The sequence below is a fragment of the Aquarana catesbeiana genome, linkage group LG11, assembly GCF_042186555.1.
Source record: "Aquarana catesbeiana isolate 2022-GZ linkage group LG11, ASM4218655v1, whole genome shotgun sequence".
Classification (NCBI taxonomy): Eukaryota; Metazoa; Chordata; class Amphibia; order Anura; family Ranidae; genus Aquarana; species Aquarana catesbeiana.
The window spans coordinates 235,194,523-235,214,593 of record NC_133334.1 but is presented as its reverse complement, the minus strand read 5'-3'; the positions used below and the strand labels follow the sequence as shown (position 1 = coordinate 235,214,593).

General features: G+C 42.1%; 1 protein-coding gene across 1 annotated transcript in view; it reads left to right on the top strand.

Moving 5' to 3' along the window:
- The first annotated feature begins 17,661 nt into the window (after positions 1 to 17,661).
- The window catches only part of SLC12A3 (solute carrier family 12 member 3), a 97,520-nt gene continuing 95,110 nt past the window's right edge, over positions 17,662 to 20,071 (top strand). Inside the window, exon 1 of the mRNA XM_073605530.1 lies at positions 17,662 to 18,431. The gene's annotated coding sequence lies outside the window, so the exon portion shown is untranslated. The remainder of the gene's footprint in view (positions 18,432 to 20,071) is intronic.

Genomic DNA, 20,071 nt, shown 5'->3' with positions numbered 1-20,071 from the left:
TGTTGGCATTCATGGTTCTCTCAATGAACTGTAGCTCCCAAGTGCTAGTAGCACTCATGCAGCCCCAGACCATGACACTCCCACCACCATGCTTCACTGTAGGCAAGACACACTTGTCTTTGTACTCCTCACCTGGTTGCTGCCACACACGCGTGACACCATCTGAACCAAATAAGTTTATCTTGGTCACAGACCACAGGACATAAGGGAAAAGAACCCACTCCAGGTGTCTGGGTCACAAAAAAAAAAAAAAATCTTCTCCTTCACAAATAATGGTGCTGGCTCAGTATCCAAAGTAGCATATAGAAAATAATTCAATCTGGATGGCCGCACTCCAACAACGATTTCTTTATTGGTTAAAAACCATACAGCAAAAGATGAAATCAATAGCTGACATGTTTCACACCGTAACTACTGGTGCTTACTCATAGATGACTCTTTAGGCAATAGACAGGAATTTATATGCACATGCCAATACAATTTTTGCAGAGTAAACAAGGTGGGCTTAATTGAAGAGCTGGTGAATTAGTGGATACTCGCTACACATGGAAGCTCGGCTCTGATTAAATCAGTATCAGATCTGCCAAGGCCCGTGTCTCATATGATGTTGCCACTTTAAAGCGACTTTAAACGATAAAACCCAAATTGCTACTACAATATGTATGCATTTCATGGTTTTTAGAATTGCTGATGACAAATCTATACATCTAAAAACATCAAAAAAAGACAGTGAAAACCAAATCCATGTCCTTAGTCTTCTTGTCTTCAGCAAACTGTTTGTGGGCTTTCTTGTGCATCATCTTTAGAAGAGGCTTCCTTTTGGGACGACAGCCATGGAGACCAGTTTGATGAAATGTGCAGTGTATGGTCTGAGCACTGACAGGCTGACCCCCCACCCCTTCAACCTCTGCAGCAATGCTGGCAGCACTCATATGTCTATTTCCCAAAGACAACCTCTGGAATGGATGCTGAGCATATGCACTCAACTTCTTTGGTCGACCATGGCGAGGCCTGTTCTGAGTGGAACCTGCCCTGGTAAACTGCTGTATGGTCTTGGCCACCATGCTGCAGCTCAGTTTCAGGGTTTCGCCAATCTTATAGCCTAGGGCTAGGCCATCTTTATGTAGAGCAACAATTCTTTTTTTTTTTTTTTTTTAGATCCTTAGAGTTATTTGCCATGAGGTGCCATGTTGACCTTCCAGTGACCAGTATGAGAGAGTGAGAGCGATAACACCAAAGTTAACACACCTGCTCCCCATTCACACCTGAGACCTTGTAACACTAACGAGTCACATGACACCGGGGAGAGAAAATGGCTAATTGGGCCCTATTTGGACATTTTCACTTAGGGGTGTACTCACTTTTCTTGCCAGCAGTTTAGACATAAATGGCTGTGTGTTGAGTTATTTTGAGGGGACAGCAAATTTACACTGTTATACAAGCTGTACACTCTATACTTTACATTGTAGCAAAGTGTCATTTCTTCAGTGTTATCACATGAAAAGGTGTAATAAAATATTTACAAAAATTTGAGGGGTGTACTCGCTTTTGTGAGATACTGTATGTAATAGAACAACACAAAGTGGCACATAATCGTGAAGTGGAAAGAAAATGATAAATAGTTTTAAAAAAAAAAATTCAAATAAATATCTGAAAAGTGTGCTGTGCATTTTTATTCAGCCACCTTTACTCTGATACCCCTAAGGCCCCTTTCACACATGCGGACCGTATGTCCATATTTCATCCTTCCGTTTTCGGATGAAATACGGACATACATGCATCCCTATGGGATAGCGGGTGTCAGCGGATGTACATTCGCTGACACCCGATGTTGTCCGGCTCCGCTCTCGTCCGATTCTGCGGACGGAAGAAAATCCTATTTTTCTATCCGTCTGCAGAGCGGATCGGATGAACACGGACAGACGGTCCGTGTTCCTCCGATCCCCCATAGGGGAGAGCGGAGATCTGACAGGGCGGTCCCTGCACAGTGTGCGGGTCCCGCCCTGTCATCTGCCTGCTCAGCTGGGGAAAGCGGAGCGATCCCCGCTGAGCAGCGGATAAACACGGGGCGGATCAACACGGATCCGTCCCGTGTGAAAGGGGCCTAACTAAAATCTAGGGGAACTAATTGGCTTCAGAAGTCACCTAATTAGTAAATAAAGTCCACCTTTGTGTAATTTAATATCAGTATAAATACAGCTGTTCTCTTTAGCACCTCAGAAGTTTGTTAGAATACCTTAGTGAGCAAACAGCCTCATGAAGGCCAAGGAACACACCAGACAGGTCAGGGATAAAGTTGTGGAGAAGTTTCAAGCAGAGTGAGGTTTTTAAAAAAAATATTCTAAGCTTTGAACACCTCACGTATCACTGTTTAATCTATCATCTGAAAATGGAAAGAGTATGGCACAACTGTAAACTTTCCAAGACATGGCCGTCCACCTAAACTGACAGGCTGGGCAAGGAGAGCATTAATCAGAGAAGCAGCCAAGAGGCCCATTGTAAGACACCTATATATTATCTACAGATTTTCTATGGTCAGATGGAAAAAGTGGAACAGATTCCTCCATCTACGCTGAACTGTGTGGATGGAAGAATCTCCCACTGGCCCAAGCTTCCATATCTTGCTAGTCTGCCCCACTGGCTCTCACAATATCTGAACATTCTGATTGGGTGCAGGCATTGTTTAGGTTGAGAGCCAGCGGGCCGACTAGCAAGATACTGAAGCTTGGCCCAGTGAGAGATTCCTCCATCCACACAGTTTAGCGTACATGGAGAAATCTGTTGCACTTTTTTCCATCTAACCATAGAAAATCTGCAGATAATCTATAGGTGTATGGCCAGCTTAACTCTGGAGGAACTGCAGAAATCCACAGCTCAGTTGTCCTGTGAACAGATTCTCCCACCTGTTAGTCGTGCACTCCACAATTCTGGCCTTTATGGAAGAGTGGCAAGAAGAAAGCCATAAGCAGTCCCGTTTGCGAGAAGCCATGATGTGGGACACAGCAAACGTGGAAGAAGGTGCTCTGGTCAGATGAGACCAAAATTGAACTTTTTGGCCTAAAAGCAAAACATAAGATTAACACTGCACGTCACCCAGAACACACGATCCCCATCGTGAAACGTGGTGGTGGCGGCAGCATCATGTTGTGGGGATGCTTTTCTTCAGCAGGGATAGGGAAGCTGGTCAGGGTTGATGGGAAGATGTATGGAGCCAAATACAAGGCAATCTTGAGACTGGGGTGGAGGTTCACCTTCCAGCAGGACAACGACCCTAAATATACAGCCAGAGCTACAAAGGAATAGTTTAGATGAAAGCATATTCATGTGTTAGAATGGCTCAGTCAAAGTCCGGACCTAAATCCAATTGAGAATCTGTGGCAAGACTTGAAAATTGCTGTTCACACATGCTCTCCATCCAGTCTGACAGCTTGAGCTAGTTTGCAAAGAAGAATGGGCAAAAATGTCACTCTAGAGGTGCAAAGCTGGTAGAGACATCCCCAAAAAGAATTGCAGGGAATGGTTGTTCCACAAAGTATTGACCCAGGGGGCTGAATACAAATGAACGCCACAATATATTTGTAAAAAAATTTGAAAACCATTTATCATTTTCCTTCCACTTCACAATAATGTGCCACTTTGTGTTGGTCTATCACATAAAATCCCAATTTAAAAAAAATGTACGTTTTTGGTTGTAACATGACAAAATGTGAAAAATTTCAAGGGGTAGGAATACTTTTTAAAGGCACTGTAGTTGCGGCGTGACCTCATTCAGGTGGATCGGTCTCATTTGGTGGGCAGTACTAATGAGTGCAACAGGGTTAATTTTTGCGGCGACGTGTTCACCCACCTCCACTGCTTTTGAAGTTTATTGAGGAGCAGTTGTAGTCAGGAGAAATGTAGAGACACTGTCCATTGCCCTACTGACACCATCCACCAGCCCACAAAAAGCATTTTTTTAATGAAAGAATTATAAATAAAAATTGTATAAAAAATGAAATTGTAAAAAAAAATTAAACAATAAAAATAAAGAACTACTGATACCAGCCACTGCCCTACTGACACCATCCTGCACATACTACCTACTGGCATACACTATGCACTCTTCTCCTGCACTTACCACTCACTGCCATACACTCCACTCCTGCGCATACTACTAAACCCTCAAGGTTTTTTACCTTAATGCATTCTATACATTAAAGTGAAAAACCTGTGAAGCAGCAGCCCCCCAGAGCCCCTATTTTACTTACCTGAACTCGGTCTTTCCAGCAACAGGGATGAGCACACAAGCTCCAGCTGGTGTCTGGGGTCCTGATTGGATAGATTGATAGAAGCGCATCCATTGGCTCCCACTGCTGTCAATCAAATCTAATGACGCTTGGGGCGCGGCCGAGTCCTGCTGTCTGTGTCAATGGACGCAGTAGCAGGACATGAGAGCGCACGCGCCCGAGTGTCCCCTGAGAGTGTGGCTCTCCAACGGGGCACTCGTGAAGAGGAGGAACCAGGAGTGACGCTGAGGGACCCCAGAAGAGGAGGATTGGGGCCACCTTTAGATATTCTTTAAACCATGCTCACTTTTTTCTGCGGTGCACTTTGTGTGCCACATTTTTCTTTCTTAAGGCCTGTACACATGATACAAAAATTGGAAGGAAAATTTTGTCCGACGAACAATCTGACGATTTTCAGGTCGTTAGTATGGTGCTTTCGATAGCCAATTCCGGTTTTTCATCCGACAAAAGCTGGATGTGCAGACTATAACATTTTTGTTGGTTGTGAACACAACATCCGATTTTCGGATAATTAGTACGGTTTTCGTACGAAAAAAATCATAAGAGCAAGACTACGCATGCTCAGAAACTAAAGAACACAAAATACAAAACTATTCAACACATTACGTCACTTCTGACGTTGTATTCTGTCATGCCAAAATTTTCGTATGTTGAGTATCCTTCTCACTTTCGACACAAGACTAGCATGCAACAAAAAACAGACGAACAGTTGTTTGAAAATCTGATCATGTGTACGAGGCTTTATTAATGCCTAGGGCCCACTTTTGATCTTGCACAGGGGCCCACTGATTAAAGGATATGCCCCTGATCCAAAGTCTTTATACCTTAAACATCTTCCTTGTGTTCCACTCTGCTGCTCTGCTCAAGACCACAATAACTAATATCAAGGTGGCAAGAGGGAGGAGGAGAGTGGGGAACATCCATTCTCTGATTTCCTTTGCAGTAGTGTGCAGTGTTAATTTTGGTAGCAAAGTTCGATTCAGTTTTAGTCTTATACCGTGTACACACGATCGGATTTTCCGATGGGAAATGTTGGATGTGAGCTTGTTGGCGGTAAGTCCAACCGTGTGTATGCTCCATCCAACATTTGTTGTCGGACTTTCCGCCAAGAAATGTTGGCTAGCATGCTCTCAAATTTTCCAACAACAAATGTGTGTTGTCGGACTTTCTGATCGTGTGTACACAAGTCCGTCGAACAAAAGTACAAAGTACAAACACGCATGCTCGGAAGCAGAAGTGGTCGGTCTTGTAAACTAGCGTTTGTAATGGAGAATTAAAATTCGGGACGTGGCAAATTATGAAATCTCCAAATGCAGCGCACAATTCTCTTTTTCTTTAATAGGATAATAATGAAGCTGCTTTGCTGGTGATACTGATGGAGTTATTGCAAACAAATTTTTAAAGGCTTTTTTTTTCTAGTGATATCAAGAATATTATTATGTTTTTTTATTTGTGCAAGTTACCACAACACCATTATCCCCTAGTTTTTAAGATCAAAGATACAACTATGTTGGTGTCCCTTGTTAATTTTACATTGTATTTTTTAAAATGTAACTGCCTACTCCCAAACTGTCATTTGAAGTAAAACACATAGCCAAGTATTATTCTACACAATTTTTTTTATTGTGCATTAAAAAAATTGACATGCTATCTGCCAATAGAACTTAACCAAAGAGTGCATTCTATGCATCCAAAAATATAGAAAGTATACCAAATCAAATCATTATTCAACCAAAAAAAAATAATGTCAAAGCAATAACTCCAAGGCCAATAATAAATAACACGCTATGTCCTCCGATTCCACAACATGTCTGGTTGACAAACGGCCGTTAAGAAATAAACTGAAAAGCACGAAATGAAAAACGCAAACTGAAAAGCGCGAATCAACACTCACCAAACTTCTACTAACACGAAATTAGCAGAAGGAGCCCAAAGGGTGGCGCTAAAGAGCTGAAAAACCATGTAGTACATCACTGTGCCGTGTGTATGCAAGACAAGTTTGGGCCAACGCTCTTCGGACAAAAGTCCACGGTTTTGTTGGTGGAAAATCTGATCGTGTGTATGAGGCGTTATGCCGCGTACACACGATCGGACTTTATGGCATACTTGGTCCGGCGTACCGGATTTCGTCGGACAATTCGATCGTGTGTGGGCTCCAGCGGACTTTGTTTTCTCAAAAGTTTGACGGACTTAGATTTGAAACATGTTTCAAATCTATCCGACGGACTCGAGTCCGGTCGAAATGTCCTCTCGTCTGTATGCTAGTCCGACGGACAAAAAAACGACGCTAGGGCAGCTATTGGCTACTGGCTATGAACTTCCTTGTTTTAGTCTGGTCGTACGTCATCACGTACAAATCCGTCGGACTTTGGTTGATCGTGTGTAGGCAAGTCCGTTCATTCGTAAAGTCTGTCAAAAAGTCCGCCGGGCAAAGTATGCCGTAAAGTCCGGTCGTGTGTATGCGGCATTAGTCTTTTTACTAAAATGGCATTTTAGTTTTAGTCCCATTTTAGTCTTTTGACTAAAATAGCATTTTAGTTTTAGTCGTATTTTAGTCATCTCAGTTGTTTTAGTTGAATAAAATGGTAATAAGTTAGTCGACTAAAATGTTTTAGTCTACGAAATTTACACTGGTAGTGTGAACTGAATGGGCTGAGCTCTGAGCTGTTCTGGTTCAGAACTATCAAAATCCTGGAAAGAAAGTTGGGTGCACAGCTGATCAATCATAGTCCTGAGCTTGGTCGGCTAGAGCAGAGGATAGGGGAGACATAGGGGGTCTAAAAGACCTTTGATGTTCAAAAAATAAAATGGAATAAAAATTAAAAGCACCCCTTTCGCTGCACACATGTGAACACAAACGTGTGTGTGGCAAGTGCGCATGTGTATGTAAACTGTAATTGTGCTACACATGCTAGGTGTGCAGTTAACTCTAAAACATAACATGGAAAGGCATTTAAAGTGTTGCCTATTGATGATTTTGGGTATGGTAATTTGTCACTAGTTTCGCACACCTTTGAGGCCTGACACATTTGATATCCATTTACTCTTCACAACCTCACCTTTTTGTGTGCACTGTGGGCCTTTTCACACTGGTGGCCTGAGGTCAGTTAAAGCAAGTGGCTGAGCTGCAGATTTATCACTCCCTGGCTGCCCACCAGCAATCCAAATTTACAGCCTGACAGGACTGTACACGTGCTGTGGCTACACTGCTTTGCGGTCATAGCAATTTTTACTTTGGCTGAAGAGTTTGACAGGCGCCACAGACGCACACATTTATCACCATTTGGCTGGTTCCTGCTGAACTGCCTAAATTTCAGTCTATGGGCTACCTTTACAAAGCATTGTACAGAAATATGAATATTATCTAGGTTTTTACCAGATCACCCGTGTCTGCCTGCTTTTCTTTACTTGGCAGGTCTCATATATTACATGAAACAGAGACCTAAACCTATTCCTGGAGGCTTTACTGACTAACCAACTAAATGGAAGTAATAATGTTCCTGTGTTATCTCTATGTGTGATCTCAGTAAACAAGCCTGTATACATTGCTTTTAGTATTCACTCCCCTTGGATGTTTCCACATTGTATTTAGTGTTAAAACCTGAAACGCAATTGGATATAAACAGAATTTTGTGTCACTGAACCGACTCCATAATGTTGACATGGGAAAAGCTACAATTTTTATAATGTTTACAAGTAAAGATATAAACTAGTGTGCAAGAAATTATCTTCAGAAATAGTTGAATGGTGTCCCAACTGTATAAAGTGTCACACGATTTTATAATGAATACACCTGTTTCTAAAATACTCCAAGAGAGAACATATTGAGGGACAGGTAAAGCAAATGCATGACAAAATTAGTTGCAAATGCGGCTGCCTGTCAGCAAACTCTATGCAGCTAGTTTTGTGTATATTGACCCCTGCGATCCTGGACAGCCAACTGAAACTGTTTTTCTGCATCAAATTTACCATTGGAGATGGGATCGATTTTCACTCAAACATGCGCAATTAAGAAGCAGTAGAGTAGGAATTTATGAACGAAGCCTCCCAATTATAATAAATTTGTCTTGCTGTTTCTGCAACACACAGCATCATGGATTCCAGCTAGCTATTAACCACTTGACCTCCAGAAGATTTTTCCCCCCTTCATGACCAGGCCATTTTTTGCAATACGACACTGCGTTACTTTAACTGACAATTGCGCGGTCATGCAATTTTGTACCTAAATAAAATTTGTCATTTTTTTTCCTACAAATAGAGCTTTCTTTTGGTGGTATTTGATCACTACTGCGTTTTATTTTTTGCGTTACAAAGAAAAAAAGGCCAAAATTCTTTTTAAAAAACAATATTTTTTACTTTCTGCTATAAAACATATCCAGTCATTTTTTTTTTTTTGAAAAATTAAATTTCTTAATAAATTTAGGACAATATGTATTCTGCTACATGTTTTTGGTTACAAAAATACCAATAAGCGTACAGTATATACTTGTGGTACATGAGTAAGAGGGGTTTCAGCAACATTATCCCTTGTACCCCGAAGTATATACCTTTTTCCCATCCATTGAGGAACACATAAAATTGTATAGTGTTGGGTTATACTGCTATCTACAAGAAGATTGGACAGTAGCAAGCAAAAAAAAAAAAAAAACTATGACAGTCCAGGATAACTCCTGATCTACCCATGATGCCTCTTTCTTTTTTGCTAGTGCCTTAGGAGGGTGGACACATTTTTTCAGCTCTGCTAAGCAAAGTCTAACCCATCTTTGCAAGCCTTTTAATTTTTTTCTGCCCAGTACAATCACATTCTATTTACAGCAGCATTCCATCTTTTCTTCAGCTGTGCTTTGGAAAAGTCTGACCATATTTTTCTCTTCAATTGTTTCTTCAATCTCCTCTTCTCCTCATCGTTGCTTTAATTGGTTTCTACAATGGCAGCTACCAGGTAAATTTTTTATCAGCCTAGCTATGGAGTGCTACCCTCGGACCCTGGTGGACTGAACATTGCAGGGTTAGCCTGTAAGTGACCTTTGCAGACCCCATTATGGTAAAAAGTTAGTGGCATAGCGTATTTCAGGTCCAGAGTCAATGGCATTGCTGTTGCCCTTACCCTGTCTCCAAAAAGCTCACTCTGAGTAGGCCGATCAGAATGAGCACCGGGAGCTACCTCATTATTTGCACCACTGCTCGTCTGAATTTTCCATGCAAGGGATTAATGCTGAGGAACTGATTGCTCAGCTCATATGCTGGGTGCAATGTTCCATGCTTTCTTTCCCACCATTCAGCGGTGAGAAAGCATCACCACACTGCTGCTCCTGCTATGCAGAGAGCCACTTCGAACTCCAATCTCTGGCTCATTCCTTCTGCCTGTCTACAGTGGAGATGGTCATCTATGGCCATCTGACCCTTACCAACCGGCAGAAACATTTAGACATTGGCACTGTGCCACCTAAAGGTTCTGATGTATGTCACCTGGAGTCTTGTTTTTCTATGGTCAAAGGGTCTACCTCAGAGTCCTCCTTAGCCCCACTGGGTTAGGCCAAGTACCCTGCCTTATCATCAGTAGCCTTTACTGCACTCCCACAAGACTTTGTGGCCAAATTCACCCAGCTCTTTTCTGGTGCTGTAAGTGCACTCTTGTGCCTTCTCCAGCAGAGTCTGTTTCTGAGTTCTCCACAACCTTTAGAAGCGGCCAGGCCACCAGTTGCAGTCATTATCTCTGGACTTAGATTCAGGGCCCCTCATTCTCTCTCTGATTAGGTTATTTCTTTTTGAGGAATTGGTCTTCTGCCATTACCTACCTCTACCCTCACAGTGTTACTTAAACCTTGAGGTCCTTCTAGTTCCTGTCAACTCGGCCTCATGAGCTGTGTCCCATTCTAGCCACTGTTCTTTCCCCAAGAGCAATTCGTTCTTTCCATTTGGGACATGTAATGCCATCATTGGTGCTTGATATGCATCCAAGTCACCATCCCTGTCCCTCCCCAAAGAGACCATTTGACCTGCACGGTCAGCTGGGACCAGCACTGCCTGTTCACTGCCCTACCAGGGCTCTGACTCACCAGTGTCACATCTGCATATCAAATGTGTTTCTGAAGGGGTTGGCTCTCTACCGCCTTCTCGTATCATCGCCACTGTGGGATACTAGCAGGACCTCCTGTGGAAAGAACTAAAGAACTGTTGTTTTGAGTCTTAGTAGATATAAACCTCCCTGATGGGATAAGTGCCTGCAAGATTTGCCAAAGGAAAAAGATTTAAGCTGGATTTTTTAGGCAGAATTCATACCATACAATTAAAATTTCCATCACTTTATTACAAAATATATTACATTTAAAATCATTATGATAATCTCCTTATCTCTAATTACCATATTGTTTTTCTCATACATCAAAACATTTTGACAACAATCTTTTGAAGGCTCAATGCATTTCTTGGATCGCAGTACACTTCTTCAGGAGAAGGTGATGGAGATGTTTAAAAACAAATCTGAAAACCCACTGGGGCCTTTGGAAAGACTTTGAGGGTCCAAATAAGAGGGATACGACACCAGGCAGAAAAGTCAACCCCACATAACATACGAGGATCACCCTCTCTCTTCTTTAATTATGTGCTTGCATCAGGAGGGTCACTCTTTAGGTATATATTGTTATAGAATATATTTACCAAATAAGGGCCAGATGAATTGCTTTATTCTGATCTATCGTCCAACTTTACTCCAGTTTGCGCTATGTCCTTCCACGGGGACCCAGGATGCCCTGACAACTCGGGTGGAACAGGATGTGAAGGGAAATTTCCCCAATGGTATACAGAGAACAAAAAACACAACCTGGTGGAGGTTTTCATCCTTCTCTACTCCAAAACGAAAACAAAAATTGGGGCTATACATACATTTTAACTTTAGTCATAAAGTTTGTTACATTATCTTTTACAAAGCTGTATCCTTAGCACTATAAGGAGTTAAAACAGTACACTTCCTCTTAAAATTCCCCTAGCGAGGTTTGTCTTTTATGGCAAAACTAAAGTTAGTGCCTTAAATGCCTTTAGACCTCAAAATATGCCCCAAGGACAGACAATATAAATTTTCCATTAACTTTCTCGGATCCTTCCAAAGCGATACCAGTGTAAAGAATTTGCCTTCTGTCTGAATTGCTCTTGATAAAGATTTTATCTGCTGGACTATTACACTTGCATGTGACCCAAGCATTAAATACATTTCGCTAACAAAACCGAAGACCTGAACTACCTTATTAAATAAAATGTACCAACCATGAGGACAAAAGTACAATATTGAAAAAACAAAACAAAAGAATCACCTTGTAGTACCATGTGACTATTAGGCCTCATGTACACTGCTGCTGCTAAACGGACATTTAGGAGCAGTTGGGCATTTTTTTCAACTGGTCCTGTCCTCTGTGTTATCTTATCAGTACATGTACATAGGGTCGTTTATAGTCGTTTCTAGGCAGTTGAGTTTAGAGGCTTTTTTTGGAATGCAAAAAAATGGGTTCAAAAGCTGAGTTTAGAGGCATTTCAAGTGCTAAACATGGTAACTCGCGTTAAGCCGCATTTCATTTACAGGCATTTTTCATTTTTGGCTATTTTTAAGAACGCTTTTAAACGCAAACGTGGCATGTAAGGCTTCATGTACACAGGATGTTTTTACATGTGAGCTGTATTTTAACCACTTGTCAAAAAAAATTATATATCTGACAATAGGCAAAAAATAGTGGCGCTAAATGTGTGCTGAAGCAGGTGTTTGATCACCCCAAGGTGACATGTAATTGAAAAACACTAAATAAACATATAAATAAATAGTGAATAATAAATACTGGTTCCACCCTGTGACAAGTGAAAAAATATTCAAAAATATTTAACACAAAAAATAGTCTATAAAGTGTTCAAATGAATCCAGAATCGATGTGAAATCCTCCTATTCCATCCACCACACCAGTGTATCAGTGATTCCACTCCCCTAAAGAAACGCACTCACCAAATTCCAATGCCTACACTCTCGTGTTAGGCTAAGCCGCTTTTAAACCACATGGACAGGGTTTCAAAGGAGTATCCAAATTGCAACCGTGTGTATCAAATAATTCTAGTGCTCTCTGGTACACTGCCAGCTCTGTGTCCATCCATCAGCTGCCACTGTGATCCGCTCCCCGCCTCACATCAAAGGGTCTCGGTCCCGGATAGTTGCAGTCACGCACTCCACAAGTCACAGTGTCAGTGAGCCTGCCGGGAAACTGGAAGTGACGCGGCAGTGCCGAAAAAGCACTGAACGATTTAACTTGACAGATAGTAACCCACGTTTAAAACGCCCATTTTGTCGTGTCTATATGTCGCATTTAGCAGCGTTTTGCCGCCTTTGCGTCTAGAAGTGTTTTAAAAAATATATATAGCCAAAAATGAAAAATGCCTGTAAACGAAACACGGCTAAACGCGAATTACCACGTTTAGCTGCATTTGGCGCTTGAAATGCCTGTAAACTCAGCTTCTGAACGCAATTTTTTTATGTTCCAAAAAATGCCTCTAAGCTCAACTGCCTAGAAATTACTGTAAATGACCTTGTGTACATGTACTGATAAGATAACATAAAATAAGAGGAGAGCTCAGGGGCAGTTGAAAAAAAAAACTCCCAACTGCTCCTAAATGTCCCTTTACCAGCAGCAGTTTGCATGAGGCCTAAGCGTGGCAAAATGGACGTTTTAAACGTGGGTTACTATCTGTCAAGTTAAATCGTTCAGGAGAGGTTGTAAAAACGTCCTGTGTACATGAAGCCTAATGCCGCATACACGCGATCGGAAATTCGGCCAGCAAAAGACCGATGAGAGCTTTTGGTCGGAAAATGCGACCATGTGTATGCTCCATCGGACTTTTGCTGGCGGAATTCCCGCCAGCAAAAGATTGAGAACAGGTTCTCAATTTTTCAGTCCGAAAAAGTTCCTATCCGAAAAGGCAATCGTCTGTACAAATTCCGACACGCAAAATTCCTACGCATGCTCGGAAGCATTGAACTTCATTTTCTTGGCTCGTCGTAGTTTTGTACGTCACCGCGATCTTGACGGTCGAAAGTTCAGAGAACTTTTGTGTAACCGTGTGTATGCAAGGCAAGCTTGAGCGGAATTCCATCGGAAAAACCATCCAAGTTTTTTCCGAGGGAAAATCCGCTCGTGTGTATGCGACATTAGAAATATAGTAAATACAATATGACAGTCTTATTTGCTTTATTCCATTTACTTACCTGCCTTTTTCACTTCATCTTTCCATTGTGTAACATCTATCTTGTGCAATGCATGTAAATATTAATGAAATAATTACACTAAGGAGGAATATATTGTCAACAGTATTGGGACGCCTTTACACACAGAGGAGTTTTAATTAGGGGTGCGCCGATACCAGAAGTAACATCCAGGGGCGGATCCAAAGAGGGGCAACGGGGAAATTGCGCCCCCTGAGAAAATATTACTGACTCTGAGGCTGAGTGCGCCCCGTGAATTCAAAGCGGCGGTCGGGACGACATACAGCCTCTCTCAGCATTAGGAATTACTGCCCAGATGCATCGGGACTGGACACTCCGCCCCCTGTACCTCCCCCAGCAGTTTTCCAGCCTTTCTCCTGCAGGCTGCTGCTTGAGTAGGGGGGAGCCTCCTGGCTTCTGCTGCTTGGGTGGGAGGGACAGGGGATGTGCCTGCCCCCCGAGATCACGCCAGCCTGGAAGTGGGAGGTGTGAGCAGCTGAGCAGAGGGAATGTGAACTTCCTGGAGGTAAGCTCAACTAGCAGCACATCGTGGATTCATTTACAGGCACCTCTATGCTAAGTCTGCTGAGTTAATGCAGCTTAGCATAGAGGAGCTGTTAGCTGATAAATGGGATTGCATCTCCTTTTCATGTGGCACAGTGAGAAATTGGGCTCTGTGGGACTGTGATACTGTGGCAGGCAAGCTGGTGCTAACAGACACTGGCTGGGAGGGTCACTAACTGACACTGACATCGCTAGTGACACTAATACAGTAATATAACTGTACACTGACACTTTACTAATGACACTGGCTGGGAGGAGGTTAACATCAAGGGGCAATAAAGAGGTTAAATGTATGCCTAACAGTGTGTGGTGTGTGTTACTTTTACTCACAGTTCTGGCTGTTTTTTCTCCCTGGTTTACAGGGAGAAGAAACAGCTGGGTCGCTTTTCTGTGTACACAGGGTTCTGTGTGTTTGTAACCACAGAACTCGGTGCTGCAATTGAACACAGCCGATCAGCAGGTTTCTTTCGAAATCAGTGGCTGAAACCTACTGACAAAACCGTACTGTGTCCAATCACAGCACAAGTCAGCAGGGTATGCACGCCCCACACACAGAAGAAAGCCGACAACGTACATGTACGTCGCCTGCCTGCACCTGCTGCCTGCTCGCAGTATATTTACTGCAAGCCGGTCGGCAAGCGGTTAATGAAAAATAGATTACAGGACCGTTAAGTAGTAGATGTGTATGGATTACTTTTGGAGAATAAGGATATAATTTTGTGTCACTTTAAAGCGCTATTAAAACACCCCCCCCCACCTAAAAAATGTAGCTTTCCAACCCTTAAATTTGGTGCCTGTATCAGTTTTCTTCTTTAACCTCCCTGGCGGTATGATTATTTCAGATTTTTGATGCTCAAAGCATGTTTTGCATGGAAATTTGGCATTTTATATTGTAGGCCTGTAATTCTTAGGAATAACACACTTAAATCTGTCCAAACAAGAGTCTAGTAGACATCCCGGGTATAATAAAGTTTGAAACACAACATTCATAAATTATAATATAATAAATAACTTTAAATAATTCTAACAAATAATAATATAATAATAACAAAAATTATTCAATAATGTAATCAAATCAAAAACACTGAAATTTGCTCAGTTGCAGAATTGTCGCTGTCATTACTTTCAGTGTTTGATGACGGATTTCCCCACAAATCACTATCGCTCAATTCTGCGAGTGATTCTAATTTATTATCGCTGTTTTCTAGCTGGTCTAAAACTGCTTTTGATGTAAAGGGACAGTTTTGGTTGCTATGGACAATCTCCAGTTTCCAGGCAGAAAGAACAGTATTTATAATATAAAACTGCATGCAGGGCACTGGAGAAACCACTAGGGACAAAAGGGATGTGAAATAATATGATACAGTAATGTAATCTGTAAGATTACAGTGTACTGTATGTATTATGTGTTTTTCACTTTTTGAATTTGGCGCCGTGCTCCGTCCCCGTGCGTCGCAACGCTCGCAGGGAACGGAGCCTGGCGCTGTGATACATCAAACGGAAACACGGCTCCCACACACAGTGGGAGGACATTGCAGGATCCTGGGGACTAGGTAAGTAACTGTACCTGGATCCTGCGATGCGATGCCGAGTGTGGCTCGGGGTTACCGATTTTGGTACTGAAAATTCACCCCGAGCCACACTCGGGAATACCGCTAAGGAGGTTAAGGCCCCTTTCACACGAGTGGACTGATCGGGTCCGCCTGTTTGTTTTTCAGCCATTGTTCTCTATGGTGCAGTGGATGTCGGCGGACACCCGCCGGGCATCGGATCCGATAAAATCCGCTAAAAACAGACCTATGGTGATAAGTTCGCCATCCATCCGGTGGTTTAGATTGAAACGGACATGTAGTACGGCCCCATAGAAGAGAGCGGTCTGTGTCTGCTCTGCATAGCAGAGCGGACACGGACCTGTCACTCGCCTGGTAAGCAGGTATTAGCAGAGAGATCCCCCGATGAACAGGTAGATCCACTTGAACGGATCTGCTTCCTCTGAAAGGGGCCCTAGACTTTTTTCCCTTAACTTTCACCCAGTGACCCAGCCAGTAACACACTTCCCATTGTAGGTTGTCTCCATTCTGGAAGGAGGAGCAATAGAAACAACTTTGGACAGCAGCATTGTTATTTTGGGGAGAGGGTAGTGTTAAAAGTACTAGCAAATTTAGATGGACTTGGCTAAAGCCAGACTCCAGTTAATAATTTTTAAGCAGTTATTGCAGCAGTTTTTTTCCTTTTGGGATAAAGGTTTCACATAAATGAATAAAAGTTGACAATTGTAAGCACCCCTGACAGTGTTAAACAATTTGTCTTAACCATCTAACTTCCACTTTTGCTGGACAGCTTGCCCTGTTAAAAAAAAAAACCAAACAGTCTTATGCCGTGTACACACGCTTGGACATTCCAACAACAAAATCCTGGATTTTTTTCCGACGGATGTTAGCTTAAACTTGTCTTGCATACACACGATAGCAATTAAGATAAAACAGTATTCACCTCAGATAGGTAAAACACAAGTTCAAACACCAGAATTGCAAGCTGACACTTAAGCTAAATTCAAAAATAATTCCTCATATGAACAATGAAAAATAAGATAGTGCAGCGCAATAAAATTAAACTAATAATGATAATAGTACTGATAATCAATAAAAATCAGCCAAGAGTGTCAATTAAAGCACATGGATGAATTAATATACAGCTTCCCCAAGTGAATCTGGCACACAGAACAACGTAGCGGTGATTAAGGTCCCTCCACCACAGATATTCAAGCCTCTCATCTCATACATTCGACCTGAAACAGGTCACAGAGCCTTATACCCACCCCTGGGGTGATGATCGTAGATCGCTACAGCCGTTGATCTCTCACAATGTGCAATCATAAAAGAGAGGAAGAGGACAATCTAGTGCTCTCTGGATAAACTAGTTTACTTGCAAATTGAAATAATTAAAAATATACTCACAATAATTGCACTCATAAACGAGTGCTGAGTGCATCCGACCCCACGCTGAAGAAGTCTCCGCCTACAGGACGTAACGTGTGCGGGGGGAGGAGTCACGTCTGACATCACCCGCGGCAATCTTTTAGGTTTGAGACAGCCTTACACGCTATTTTAACCAGCACTCGTTTATGAGTGCAATCATTGTGAGTATATTTTTAATTATTTCAATTTGCAAATAAACTAGTTTATCCAGAGAGCACTAGATTGTCCTCTGTCCTCGATGTTCTGTCTGCCAGATTCACTTGGGGAAGCTGTATTTTGATTCATCCATGTGCTTTAATTGACACTCTTGGCTGATTTTTATTGATTATCATCAGTACTATTATCATTATGGACTATTAGTTTAGTTTTTACTTGCATACACACGGTCGCACAAATGTTGTCGGAAATTCCGAACGTCAAGAACGCGGTGACGTACAACGAGCCGAGAAAAATGAAGTTCAATAACCAGTGCAGCTTTTCTGCTTGATTCCGAGCATGCGTGGAATTTTGTGTGTTGGAATTGTCTACACATGCTCAGAATTTCCGACAACGGATTTTGTTGTCGGAAAATTTGAGATCCAGCTCTCAAATTTTTGTTGCGGAAATTCCAACAACAAATGTCCGATGGAGCCTACAAACGATCGGAATTTCCGACAACAAGCTCCCATCGAACATTTGTTGATGGAAATTCCGAGTGTGTGTAAGCGACACTACTGGCCAGATCACCAGGTGAAAATTAAGGAAAAGGGCCTAAAAAAAGAAAACAAATGCAGTCACCACAATTGGTACACTGCAGTATAATACATGTTTTGTTTTTGGGTTTAATAGCACGTTAAGTTGTGAAAAAAGTAAATGCAATGCTTAGTTTTTTAAAACAAAAATTTTGGCTGGAAACACGTAGGTTATATGGCATGTTTAATATGTTCACTCTAAGAGAGAGTCGCCTTGCCAGGTTATGATATTAGTCATCAATCTACAAATCTAAATGGAAAAAATGAAAATGAGGTAAATTCTAATACAGCTCGTCAAATAGCTTATTCTTTGTAAATGATATAGAATTTAAAAAAATTGCAGGTTTGTTACTATAATGACAGAGCAATGGCTCAAGCATTATAGACGTGCTTTGTTTTACTAAGGAACAGCGCAGGTAGATGGAGTACAGGAAAGATATGCAAGCCCATATGATTAATTCTGTCTGTGGACTGATGGTCATTGTCACTTTCAGGCTCCAGCCCACCAAGCAGACAGGAAATATCTTCAGGATATGTTCACATAACAGATGACCTCTAACTTGAAATGTATCTGACATGATGGTTTCCCAGGATTGTGTGGTGTCTGGAGGTTGACAATGTCCATACTGGATTTAAGGTAAGAAAGTGATCATCAGCTCAGCCATTAACACCTCTTACGGCCAGTTTAGCAATTGTTGACATGTCAAATTGCATGCCAAATCGCAGCCTATTGCCGCCACCGCACCGATTTTCAAAAGTTGTTCCTGCACTACTTTTGGTGACTTTGGGGACGATTTCAATAAACATCTGTGCATGAACCTGCACAGATGTCTTTCAAATCGTCCCTGAACGCGCACTGAAATGTGGGTTTGAAATCGTGCGAGTTCAAACCCGCGTCACGTGAATTAGGGCTAAGTGCCAGTTCACACTAGAGGCGACCTGCACATGACTGCCGGGGCGACTTGCAAGACGACTTCTGTATAGAAGTCTATGCAAGTCGCCCCCAAAGTAGTACAGGAACCTTTCTTCTAAGTCGGAGCGACTTGCGTCGCTCCGATTAGAACGGTTCCATTGTACAGAACGGGAGGCGACTTGTCAGGCGGCTAGGTCGCCTGACAAGTCGCCCCCGTGTGAACCGGCCCTAAGGGTTGGTCCCTGCAAATGCTGCTACATATTTTGGGAGAAGCGTATCACTGGGATCATATGCTGGCTTTCAACATAATACATTCTGATTGTACAATCTTCCTTAGATTTACCAAAATGTAATGTGAGGGCCTGTTTAAAAAAAGAAATCAATCTGTATCCATTCAGCTGGCCCTTGCACTACCTAGTTGTTAGTAGATCTATAGGAGAGTACAATTGTTTTTTATGTGTATAATAAGCTTAAAGTGTGTATGTAAAGGCAAAACCTTTTATTTTGTATTGACTAGAACAGGGGAGGGTTAGACTGTTAACAATTGTCACCAAGACAAAAAAAGACAAACAAAGAGGAAGTCATTTTTCTCAGTTGTCACCAGATCAAGAAAATGAGGTAAATCGTGCCATGTGGCCAAATGTTTTGGTAGCAACTTTCCAAGATAAAAATTCCCATCACTTTGCAAAGGTTTCTTCTCAATTCAATTCGCATAAGAGAAACACTGAAAAGAGAAGCCTCCACAGCAGGACACTGATGCCCAAATTACCTAAAATGGGTTCTACCTTTCTTTTACTCTATCCAAAACTAAAAAATAAGTTTTGCCTGCAATACACTCTGAAGTAGAATTTCAGTTTTCCTATCACCCTAAACAGTTCTTTTGGACCAAGCTGGTCCCAACCAAAATGTTTCCATTACATAATGATGTGGCCTCTGCCTGTGCTGTAATATACTGTTGTAGCATTAGCTACATACAATAACCAGTGCTGTGTTCTGGCAGCAGTACGGGCGCCTTGGCCTAGGTTTGAAATCGTTATATCATCCGCCATTGCAGCCAGTCAGAGGAAGCCCTGTTTTCATTGATAAAATTAAAAGACTTCTCCTGAATGGCTGAGTAGTTTTCCGCTCGACCCATACTGCTGCCACAACATAGCGCCTCTAACTATATGTAGCTAATTCAGTATGCTTGGGCTACCGTGGCCAAAATGAACTACTTAAAGTGGTAGGAAATCTGGAATTCTACTTTAAGGACCTCAGTTGGTGAGATCTCCCTTCTCTAGTTTCCAGTTCTCCCTTTCCCTGAAATGGAGACTTTTTTCTTCTTCTGAAGCAAAAATAGAGTCTCACTGCCGAAAGTCAGCAGA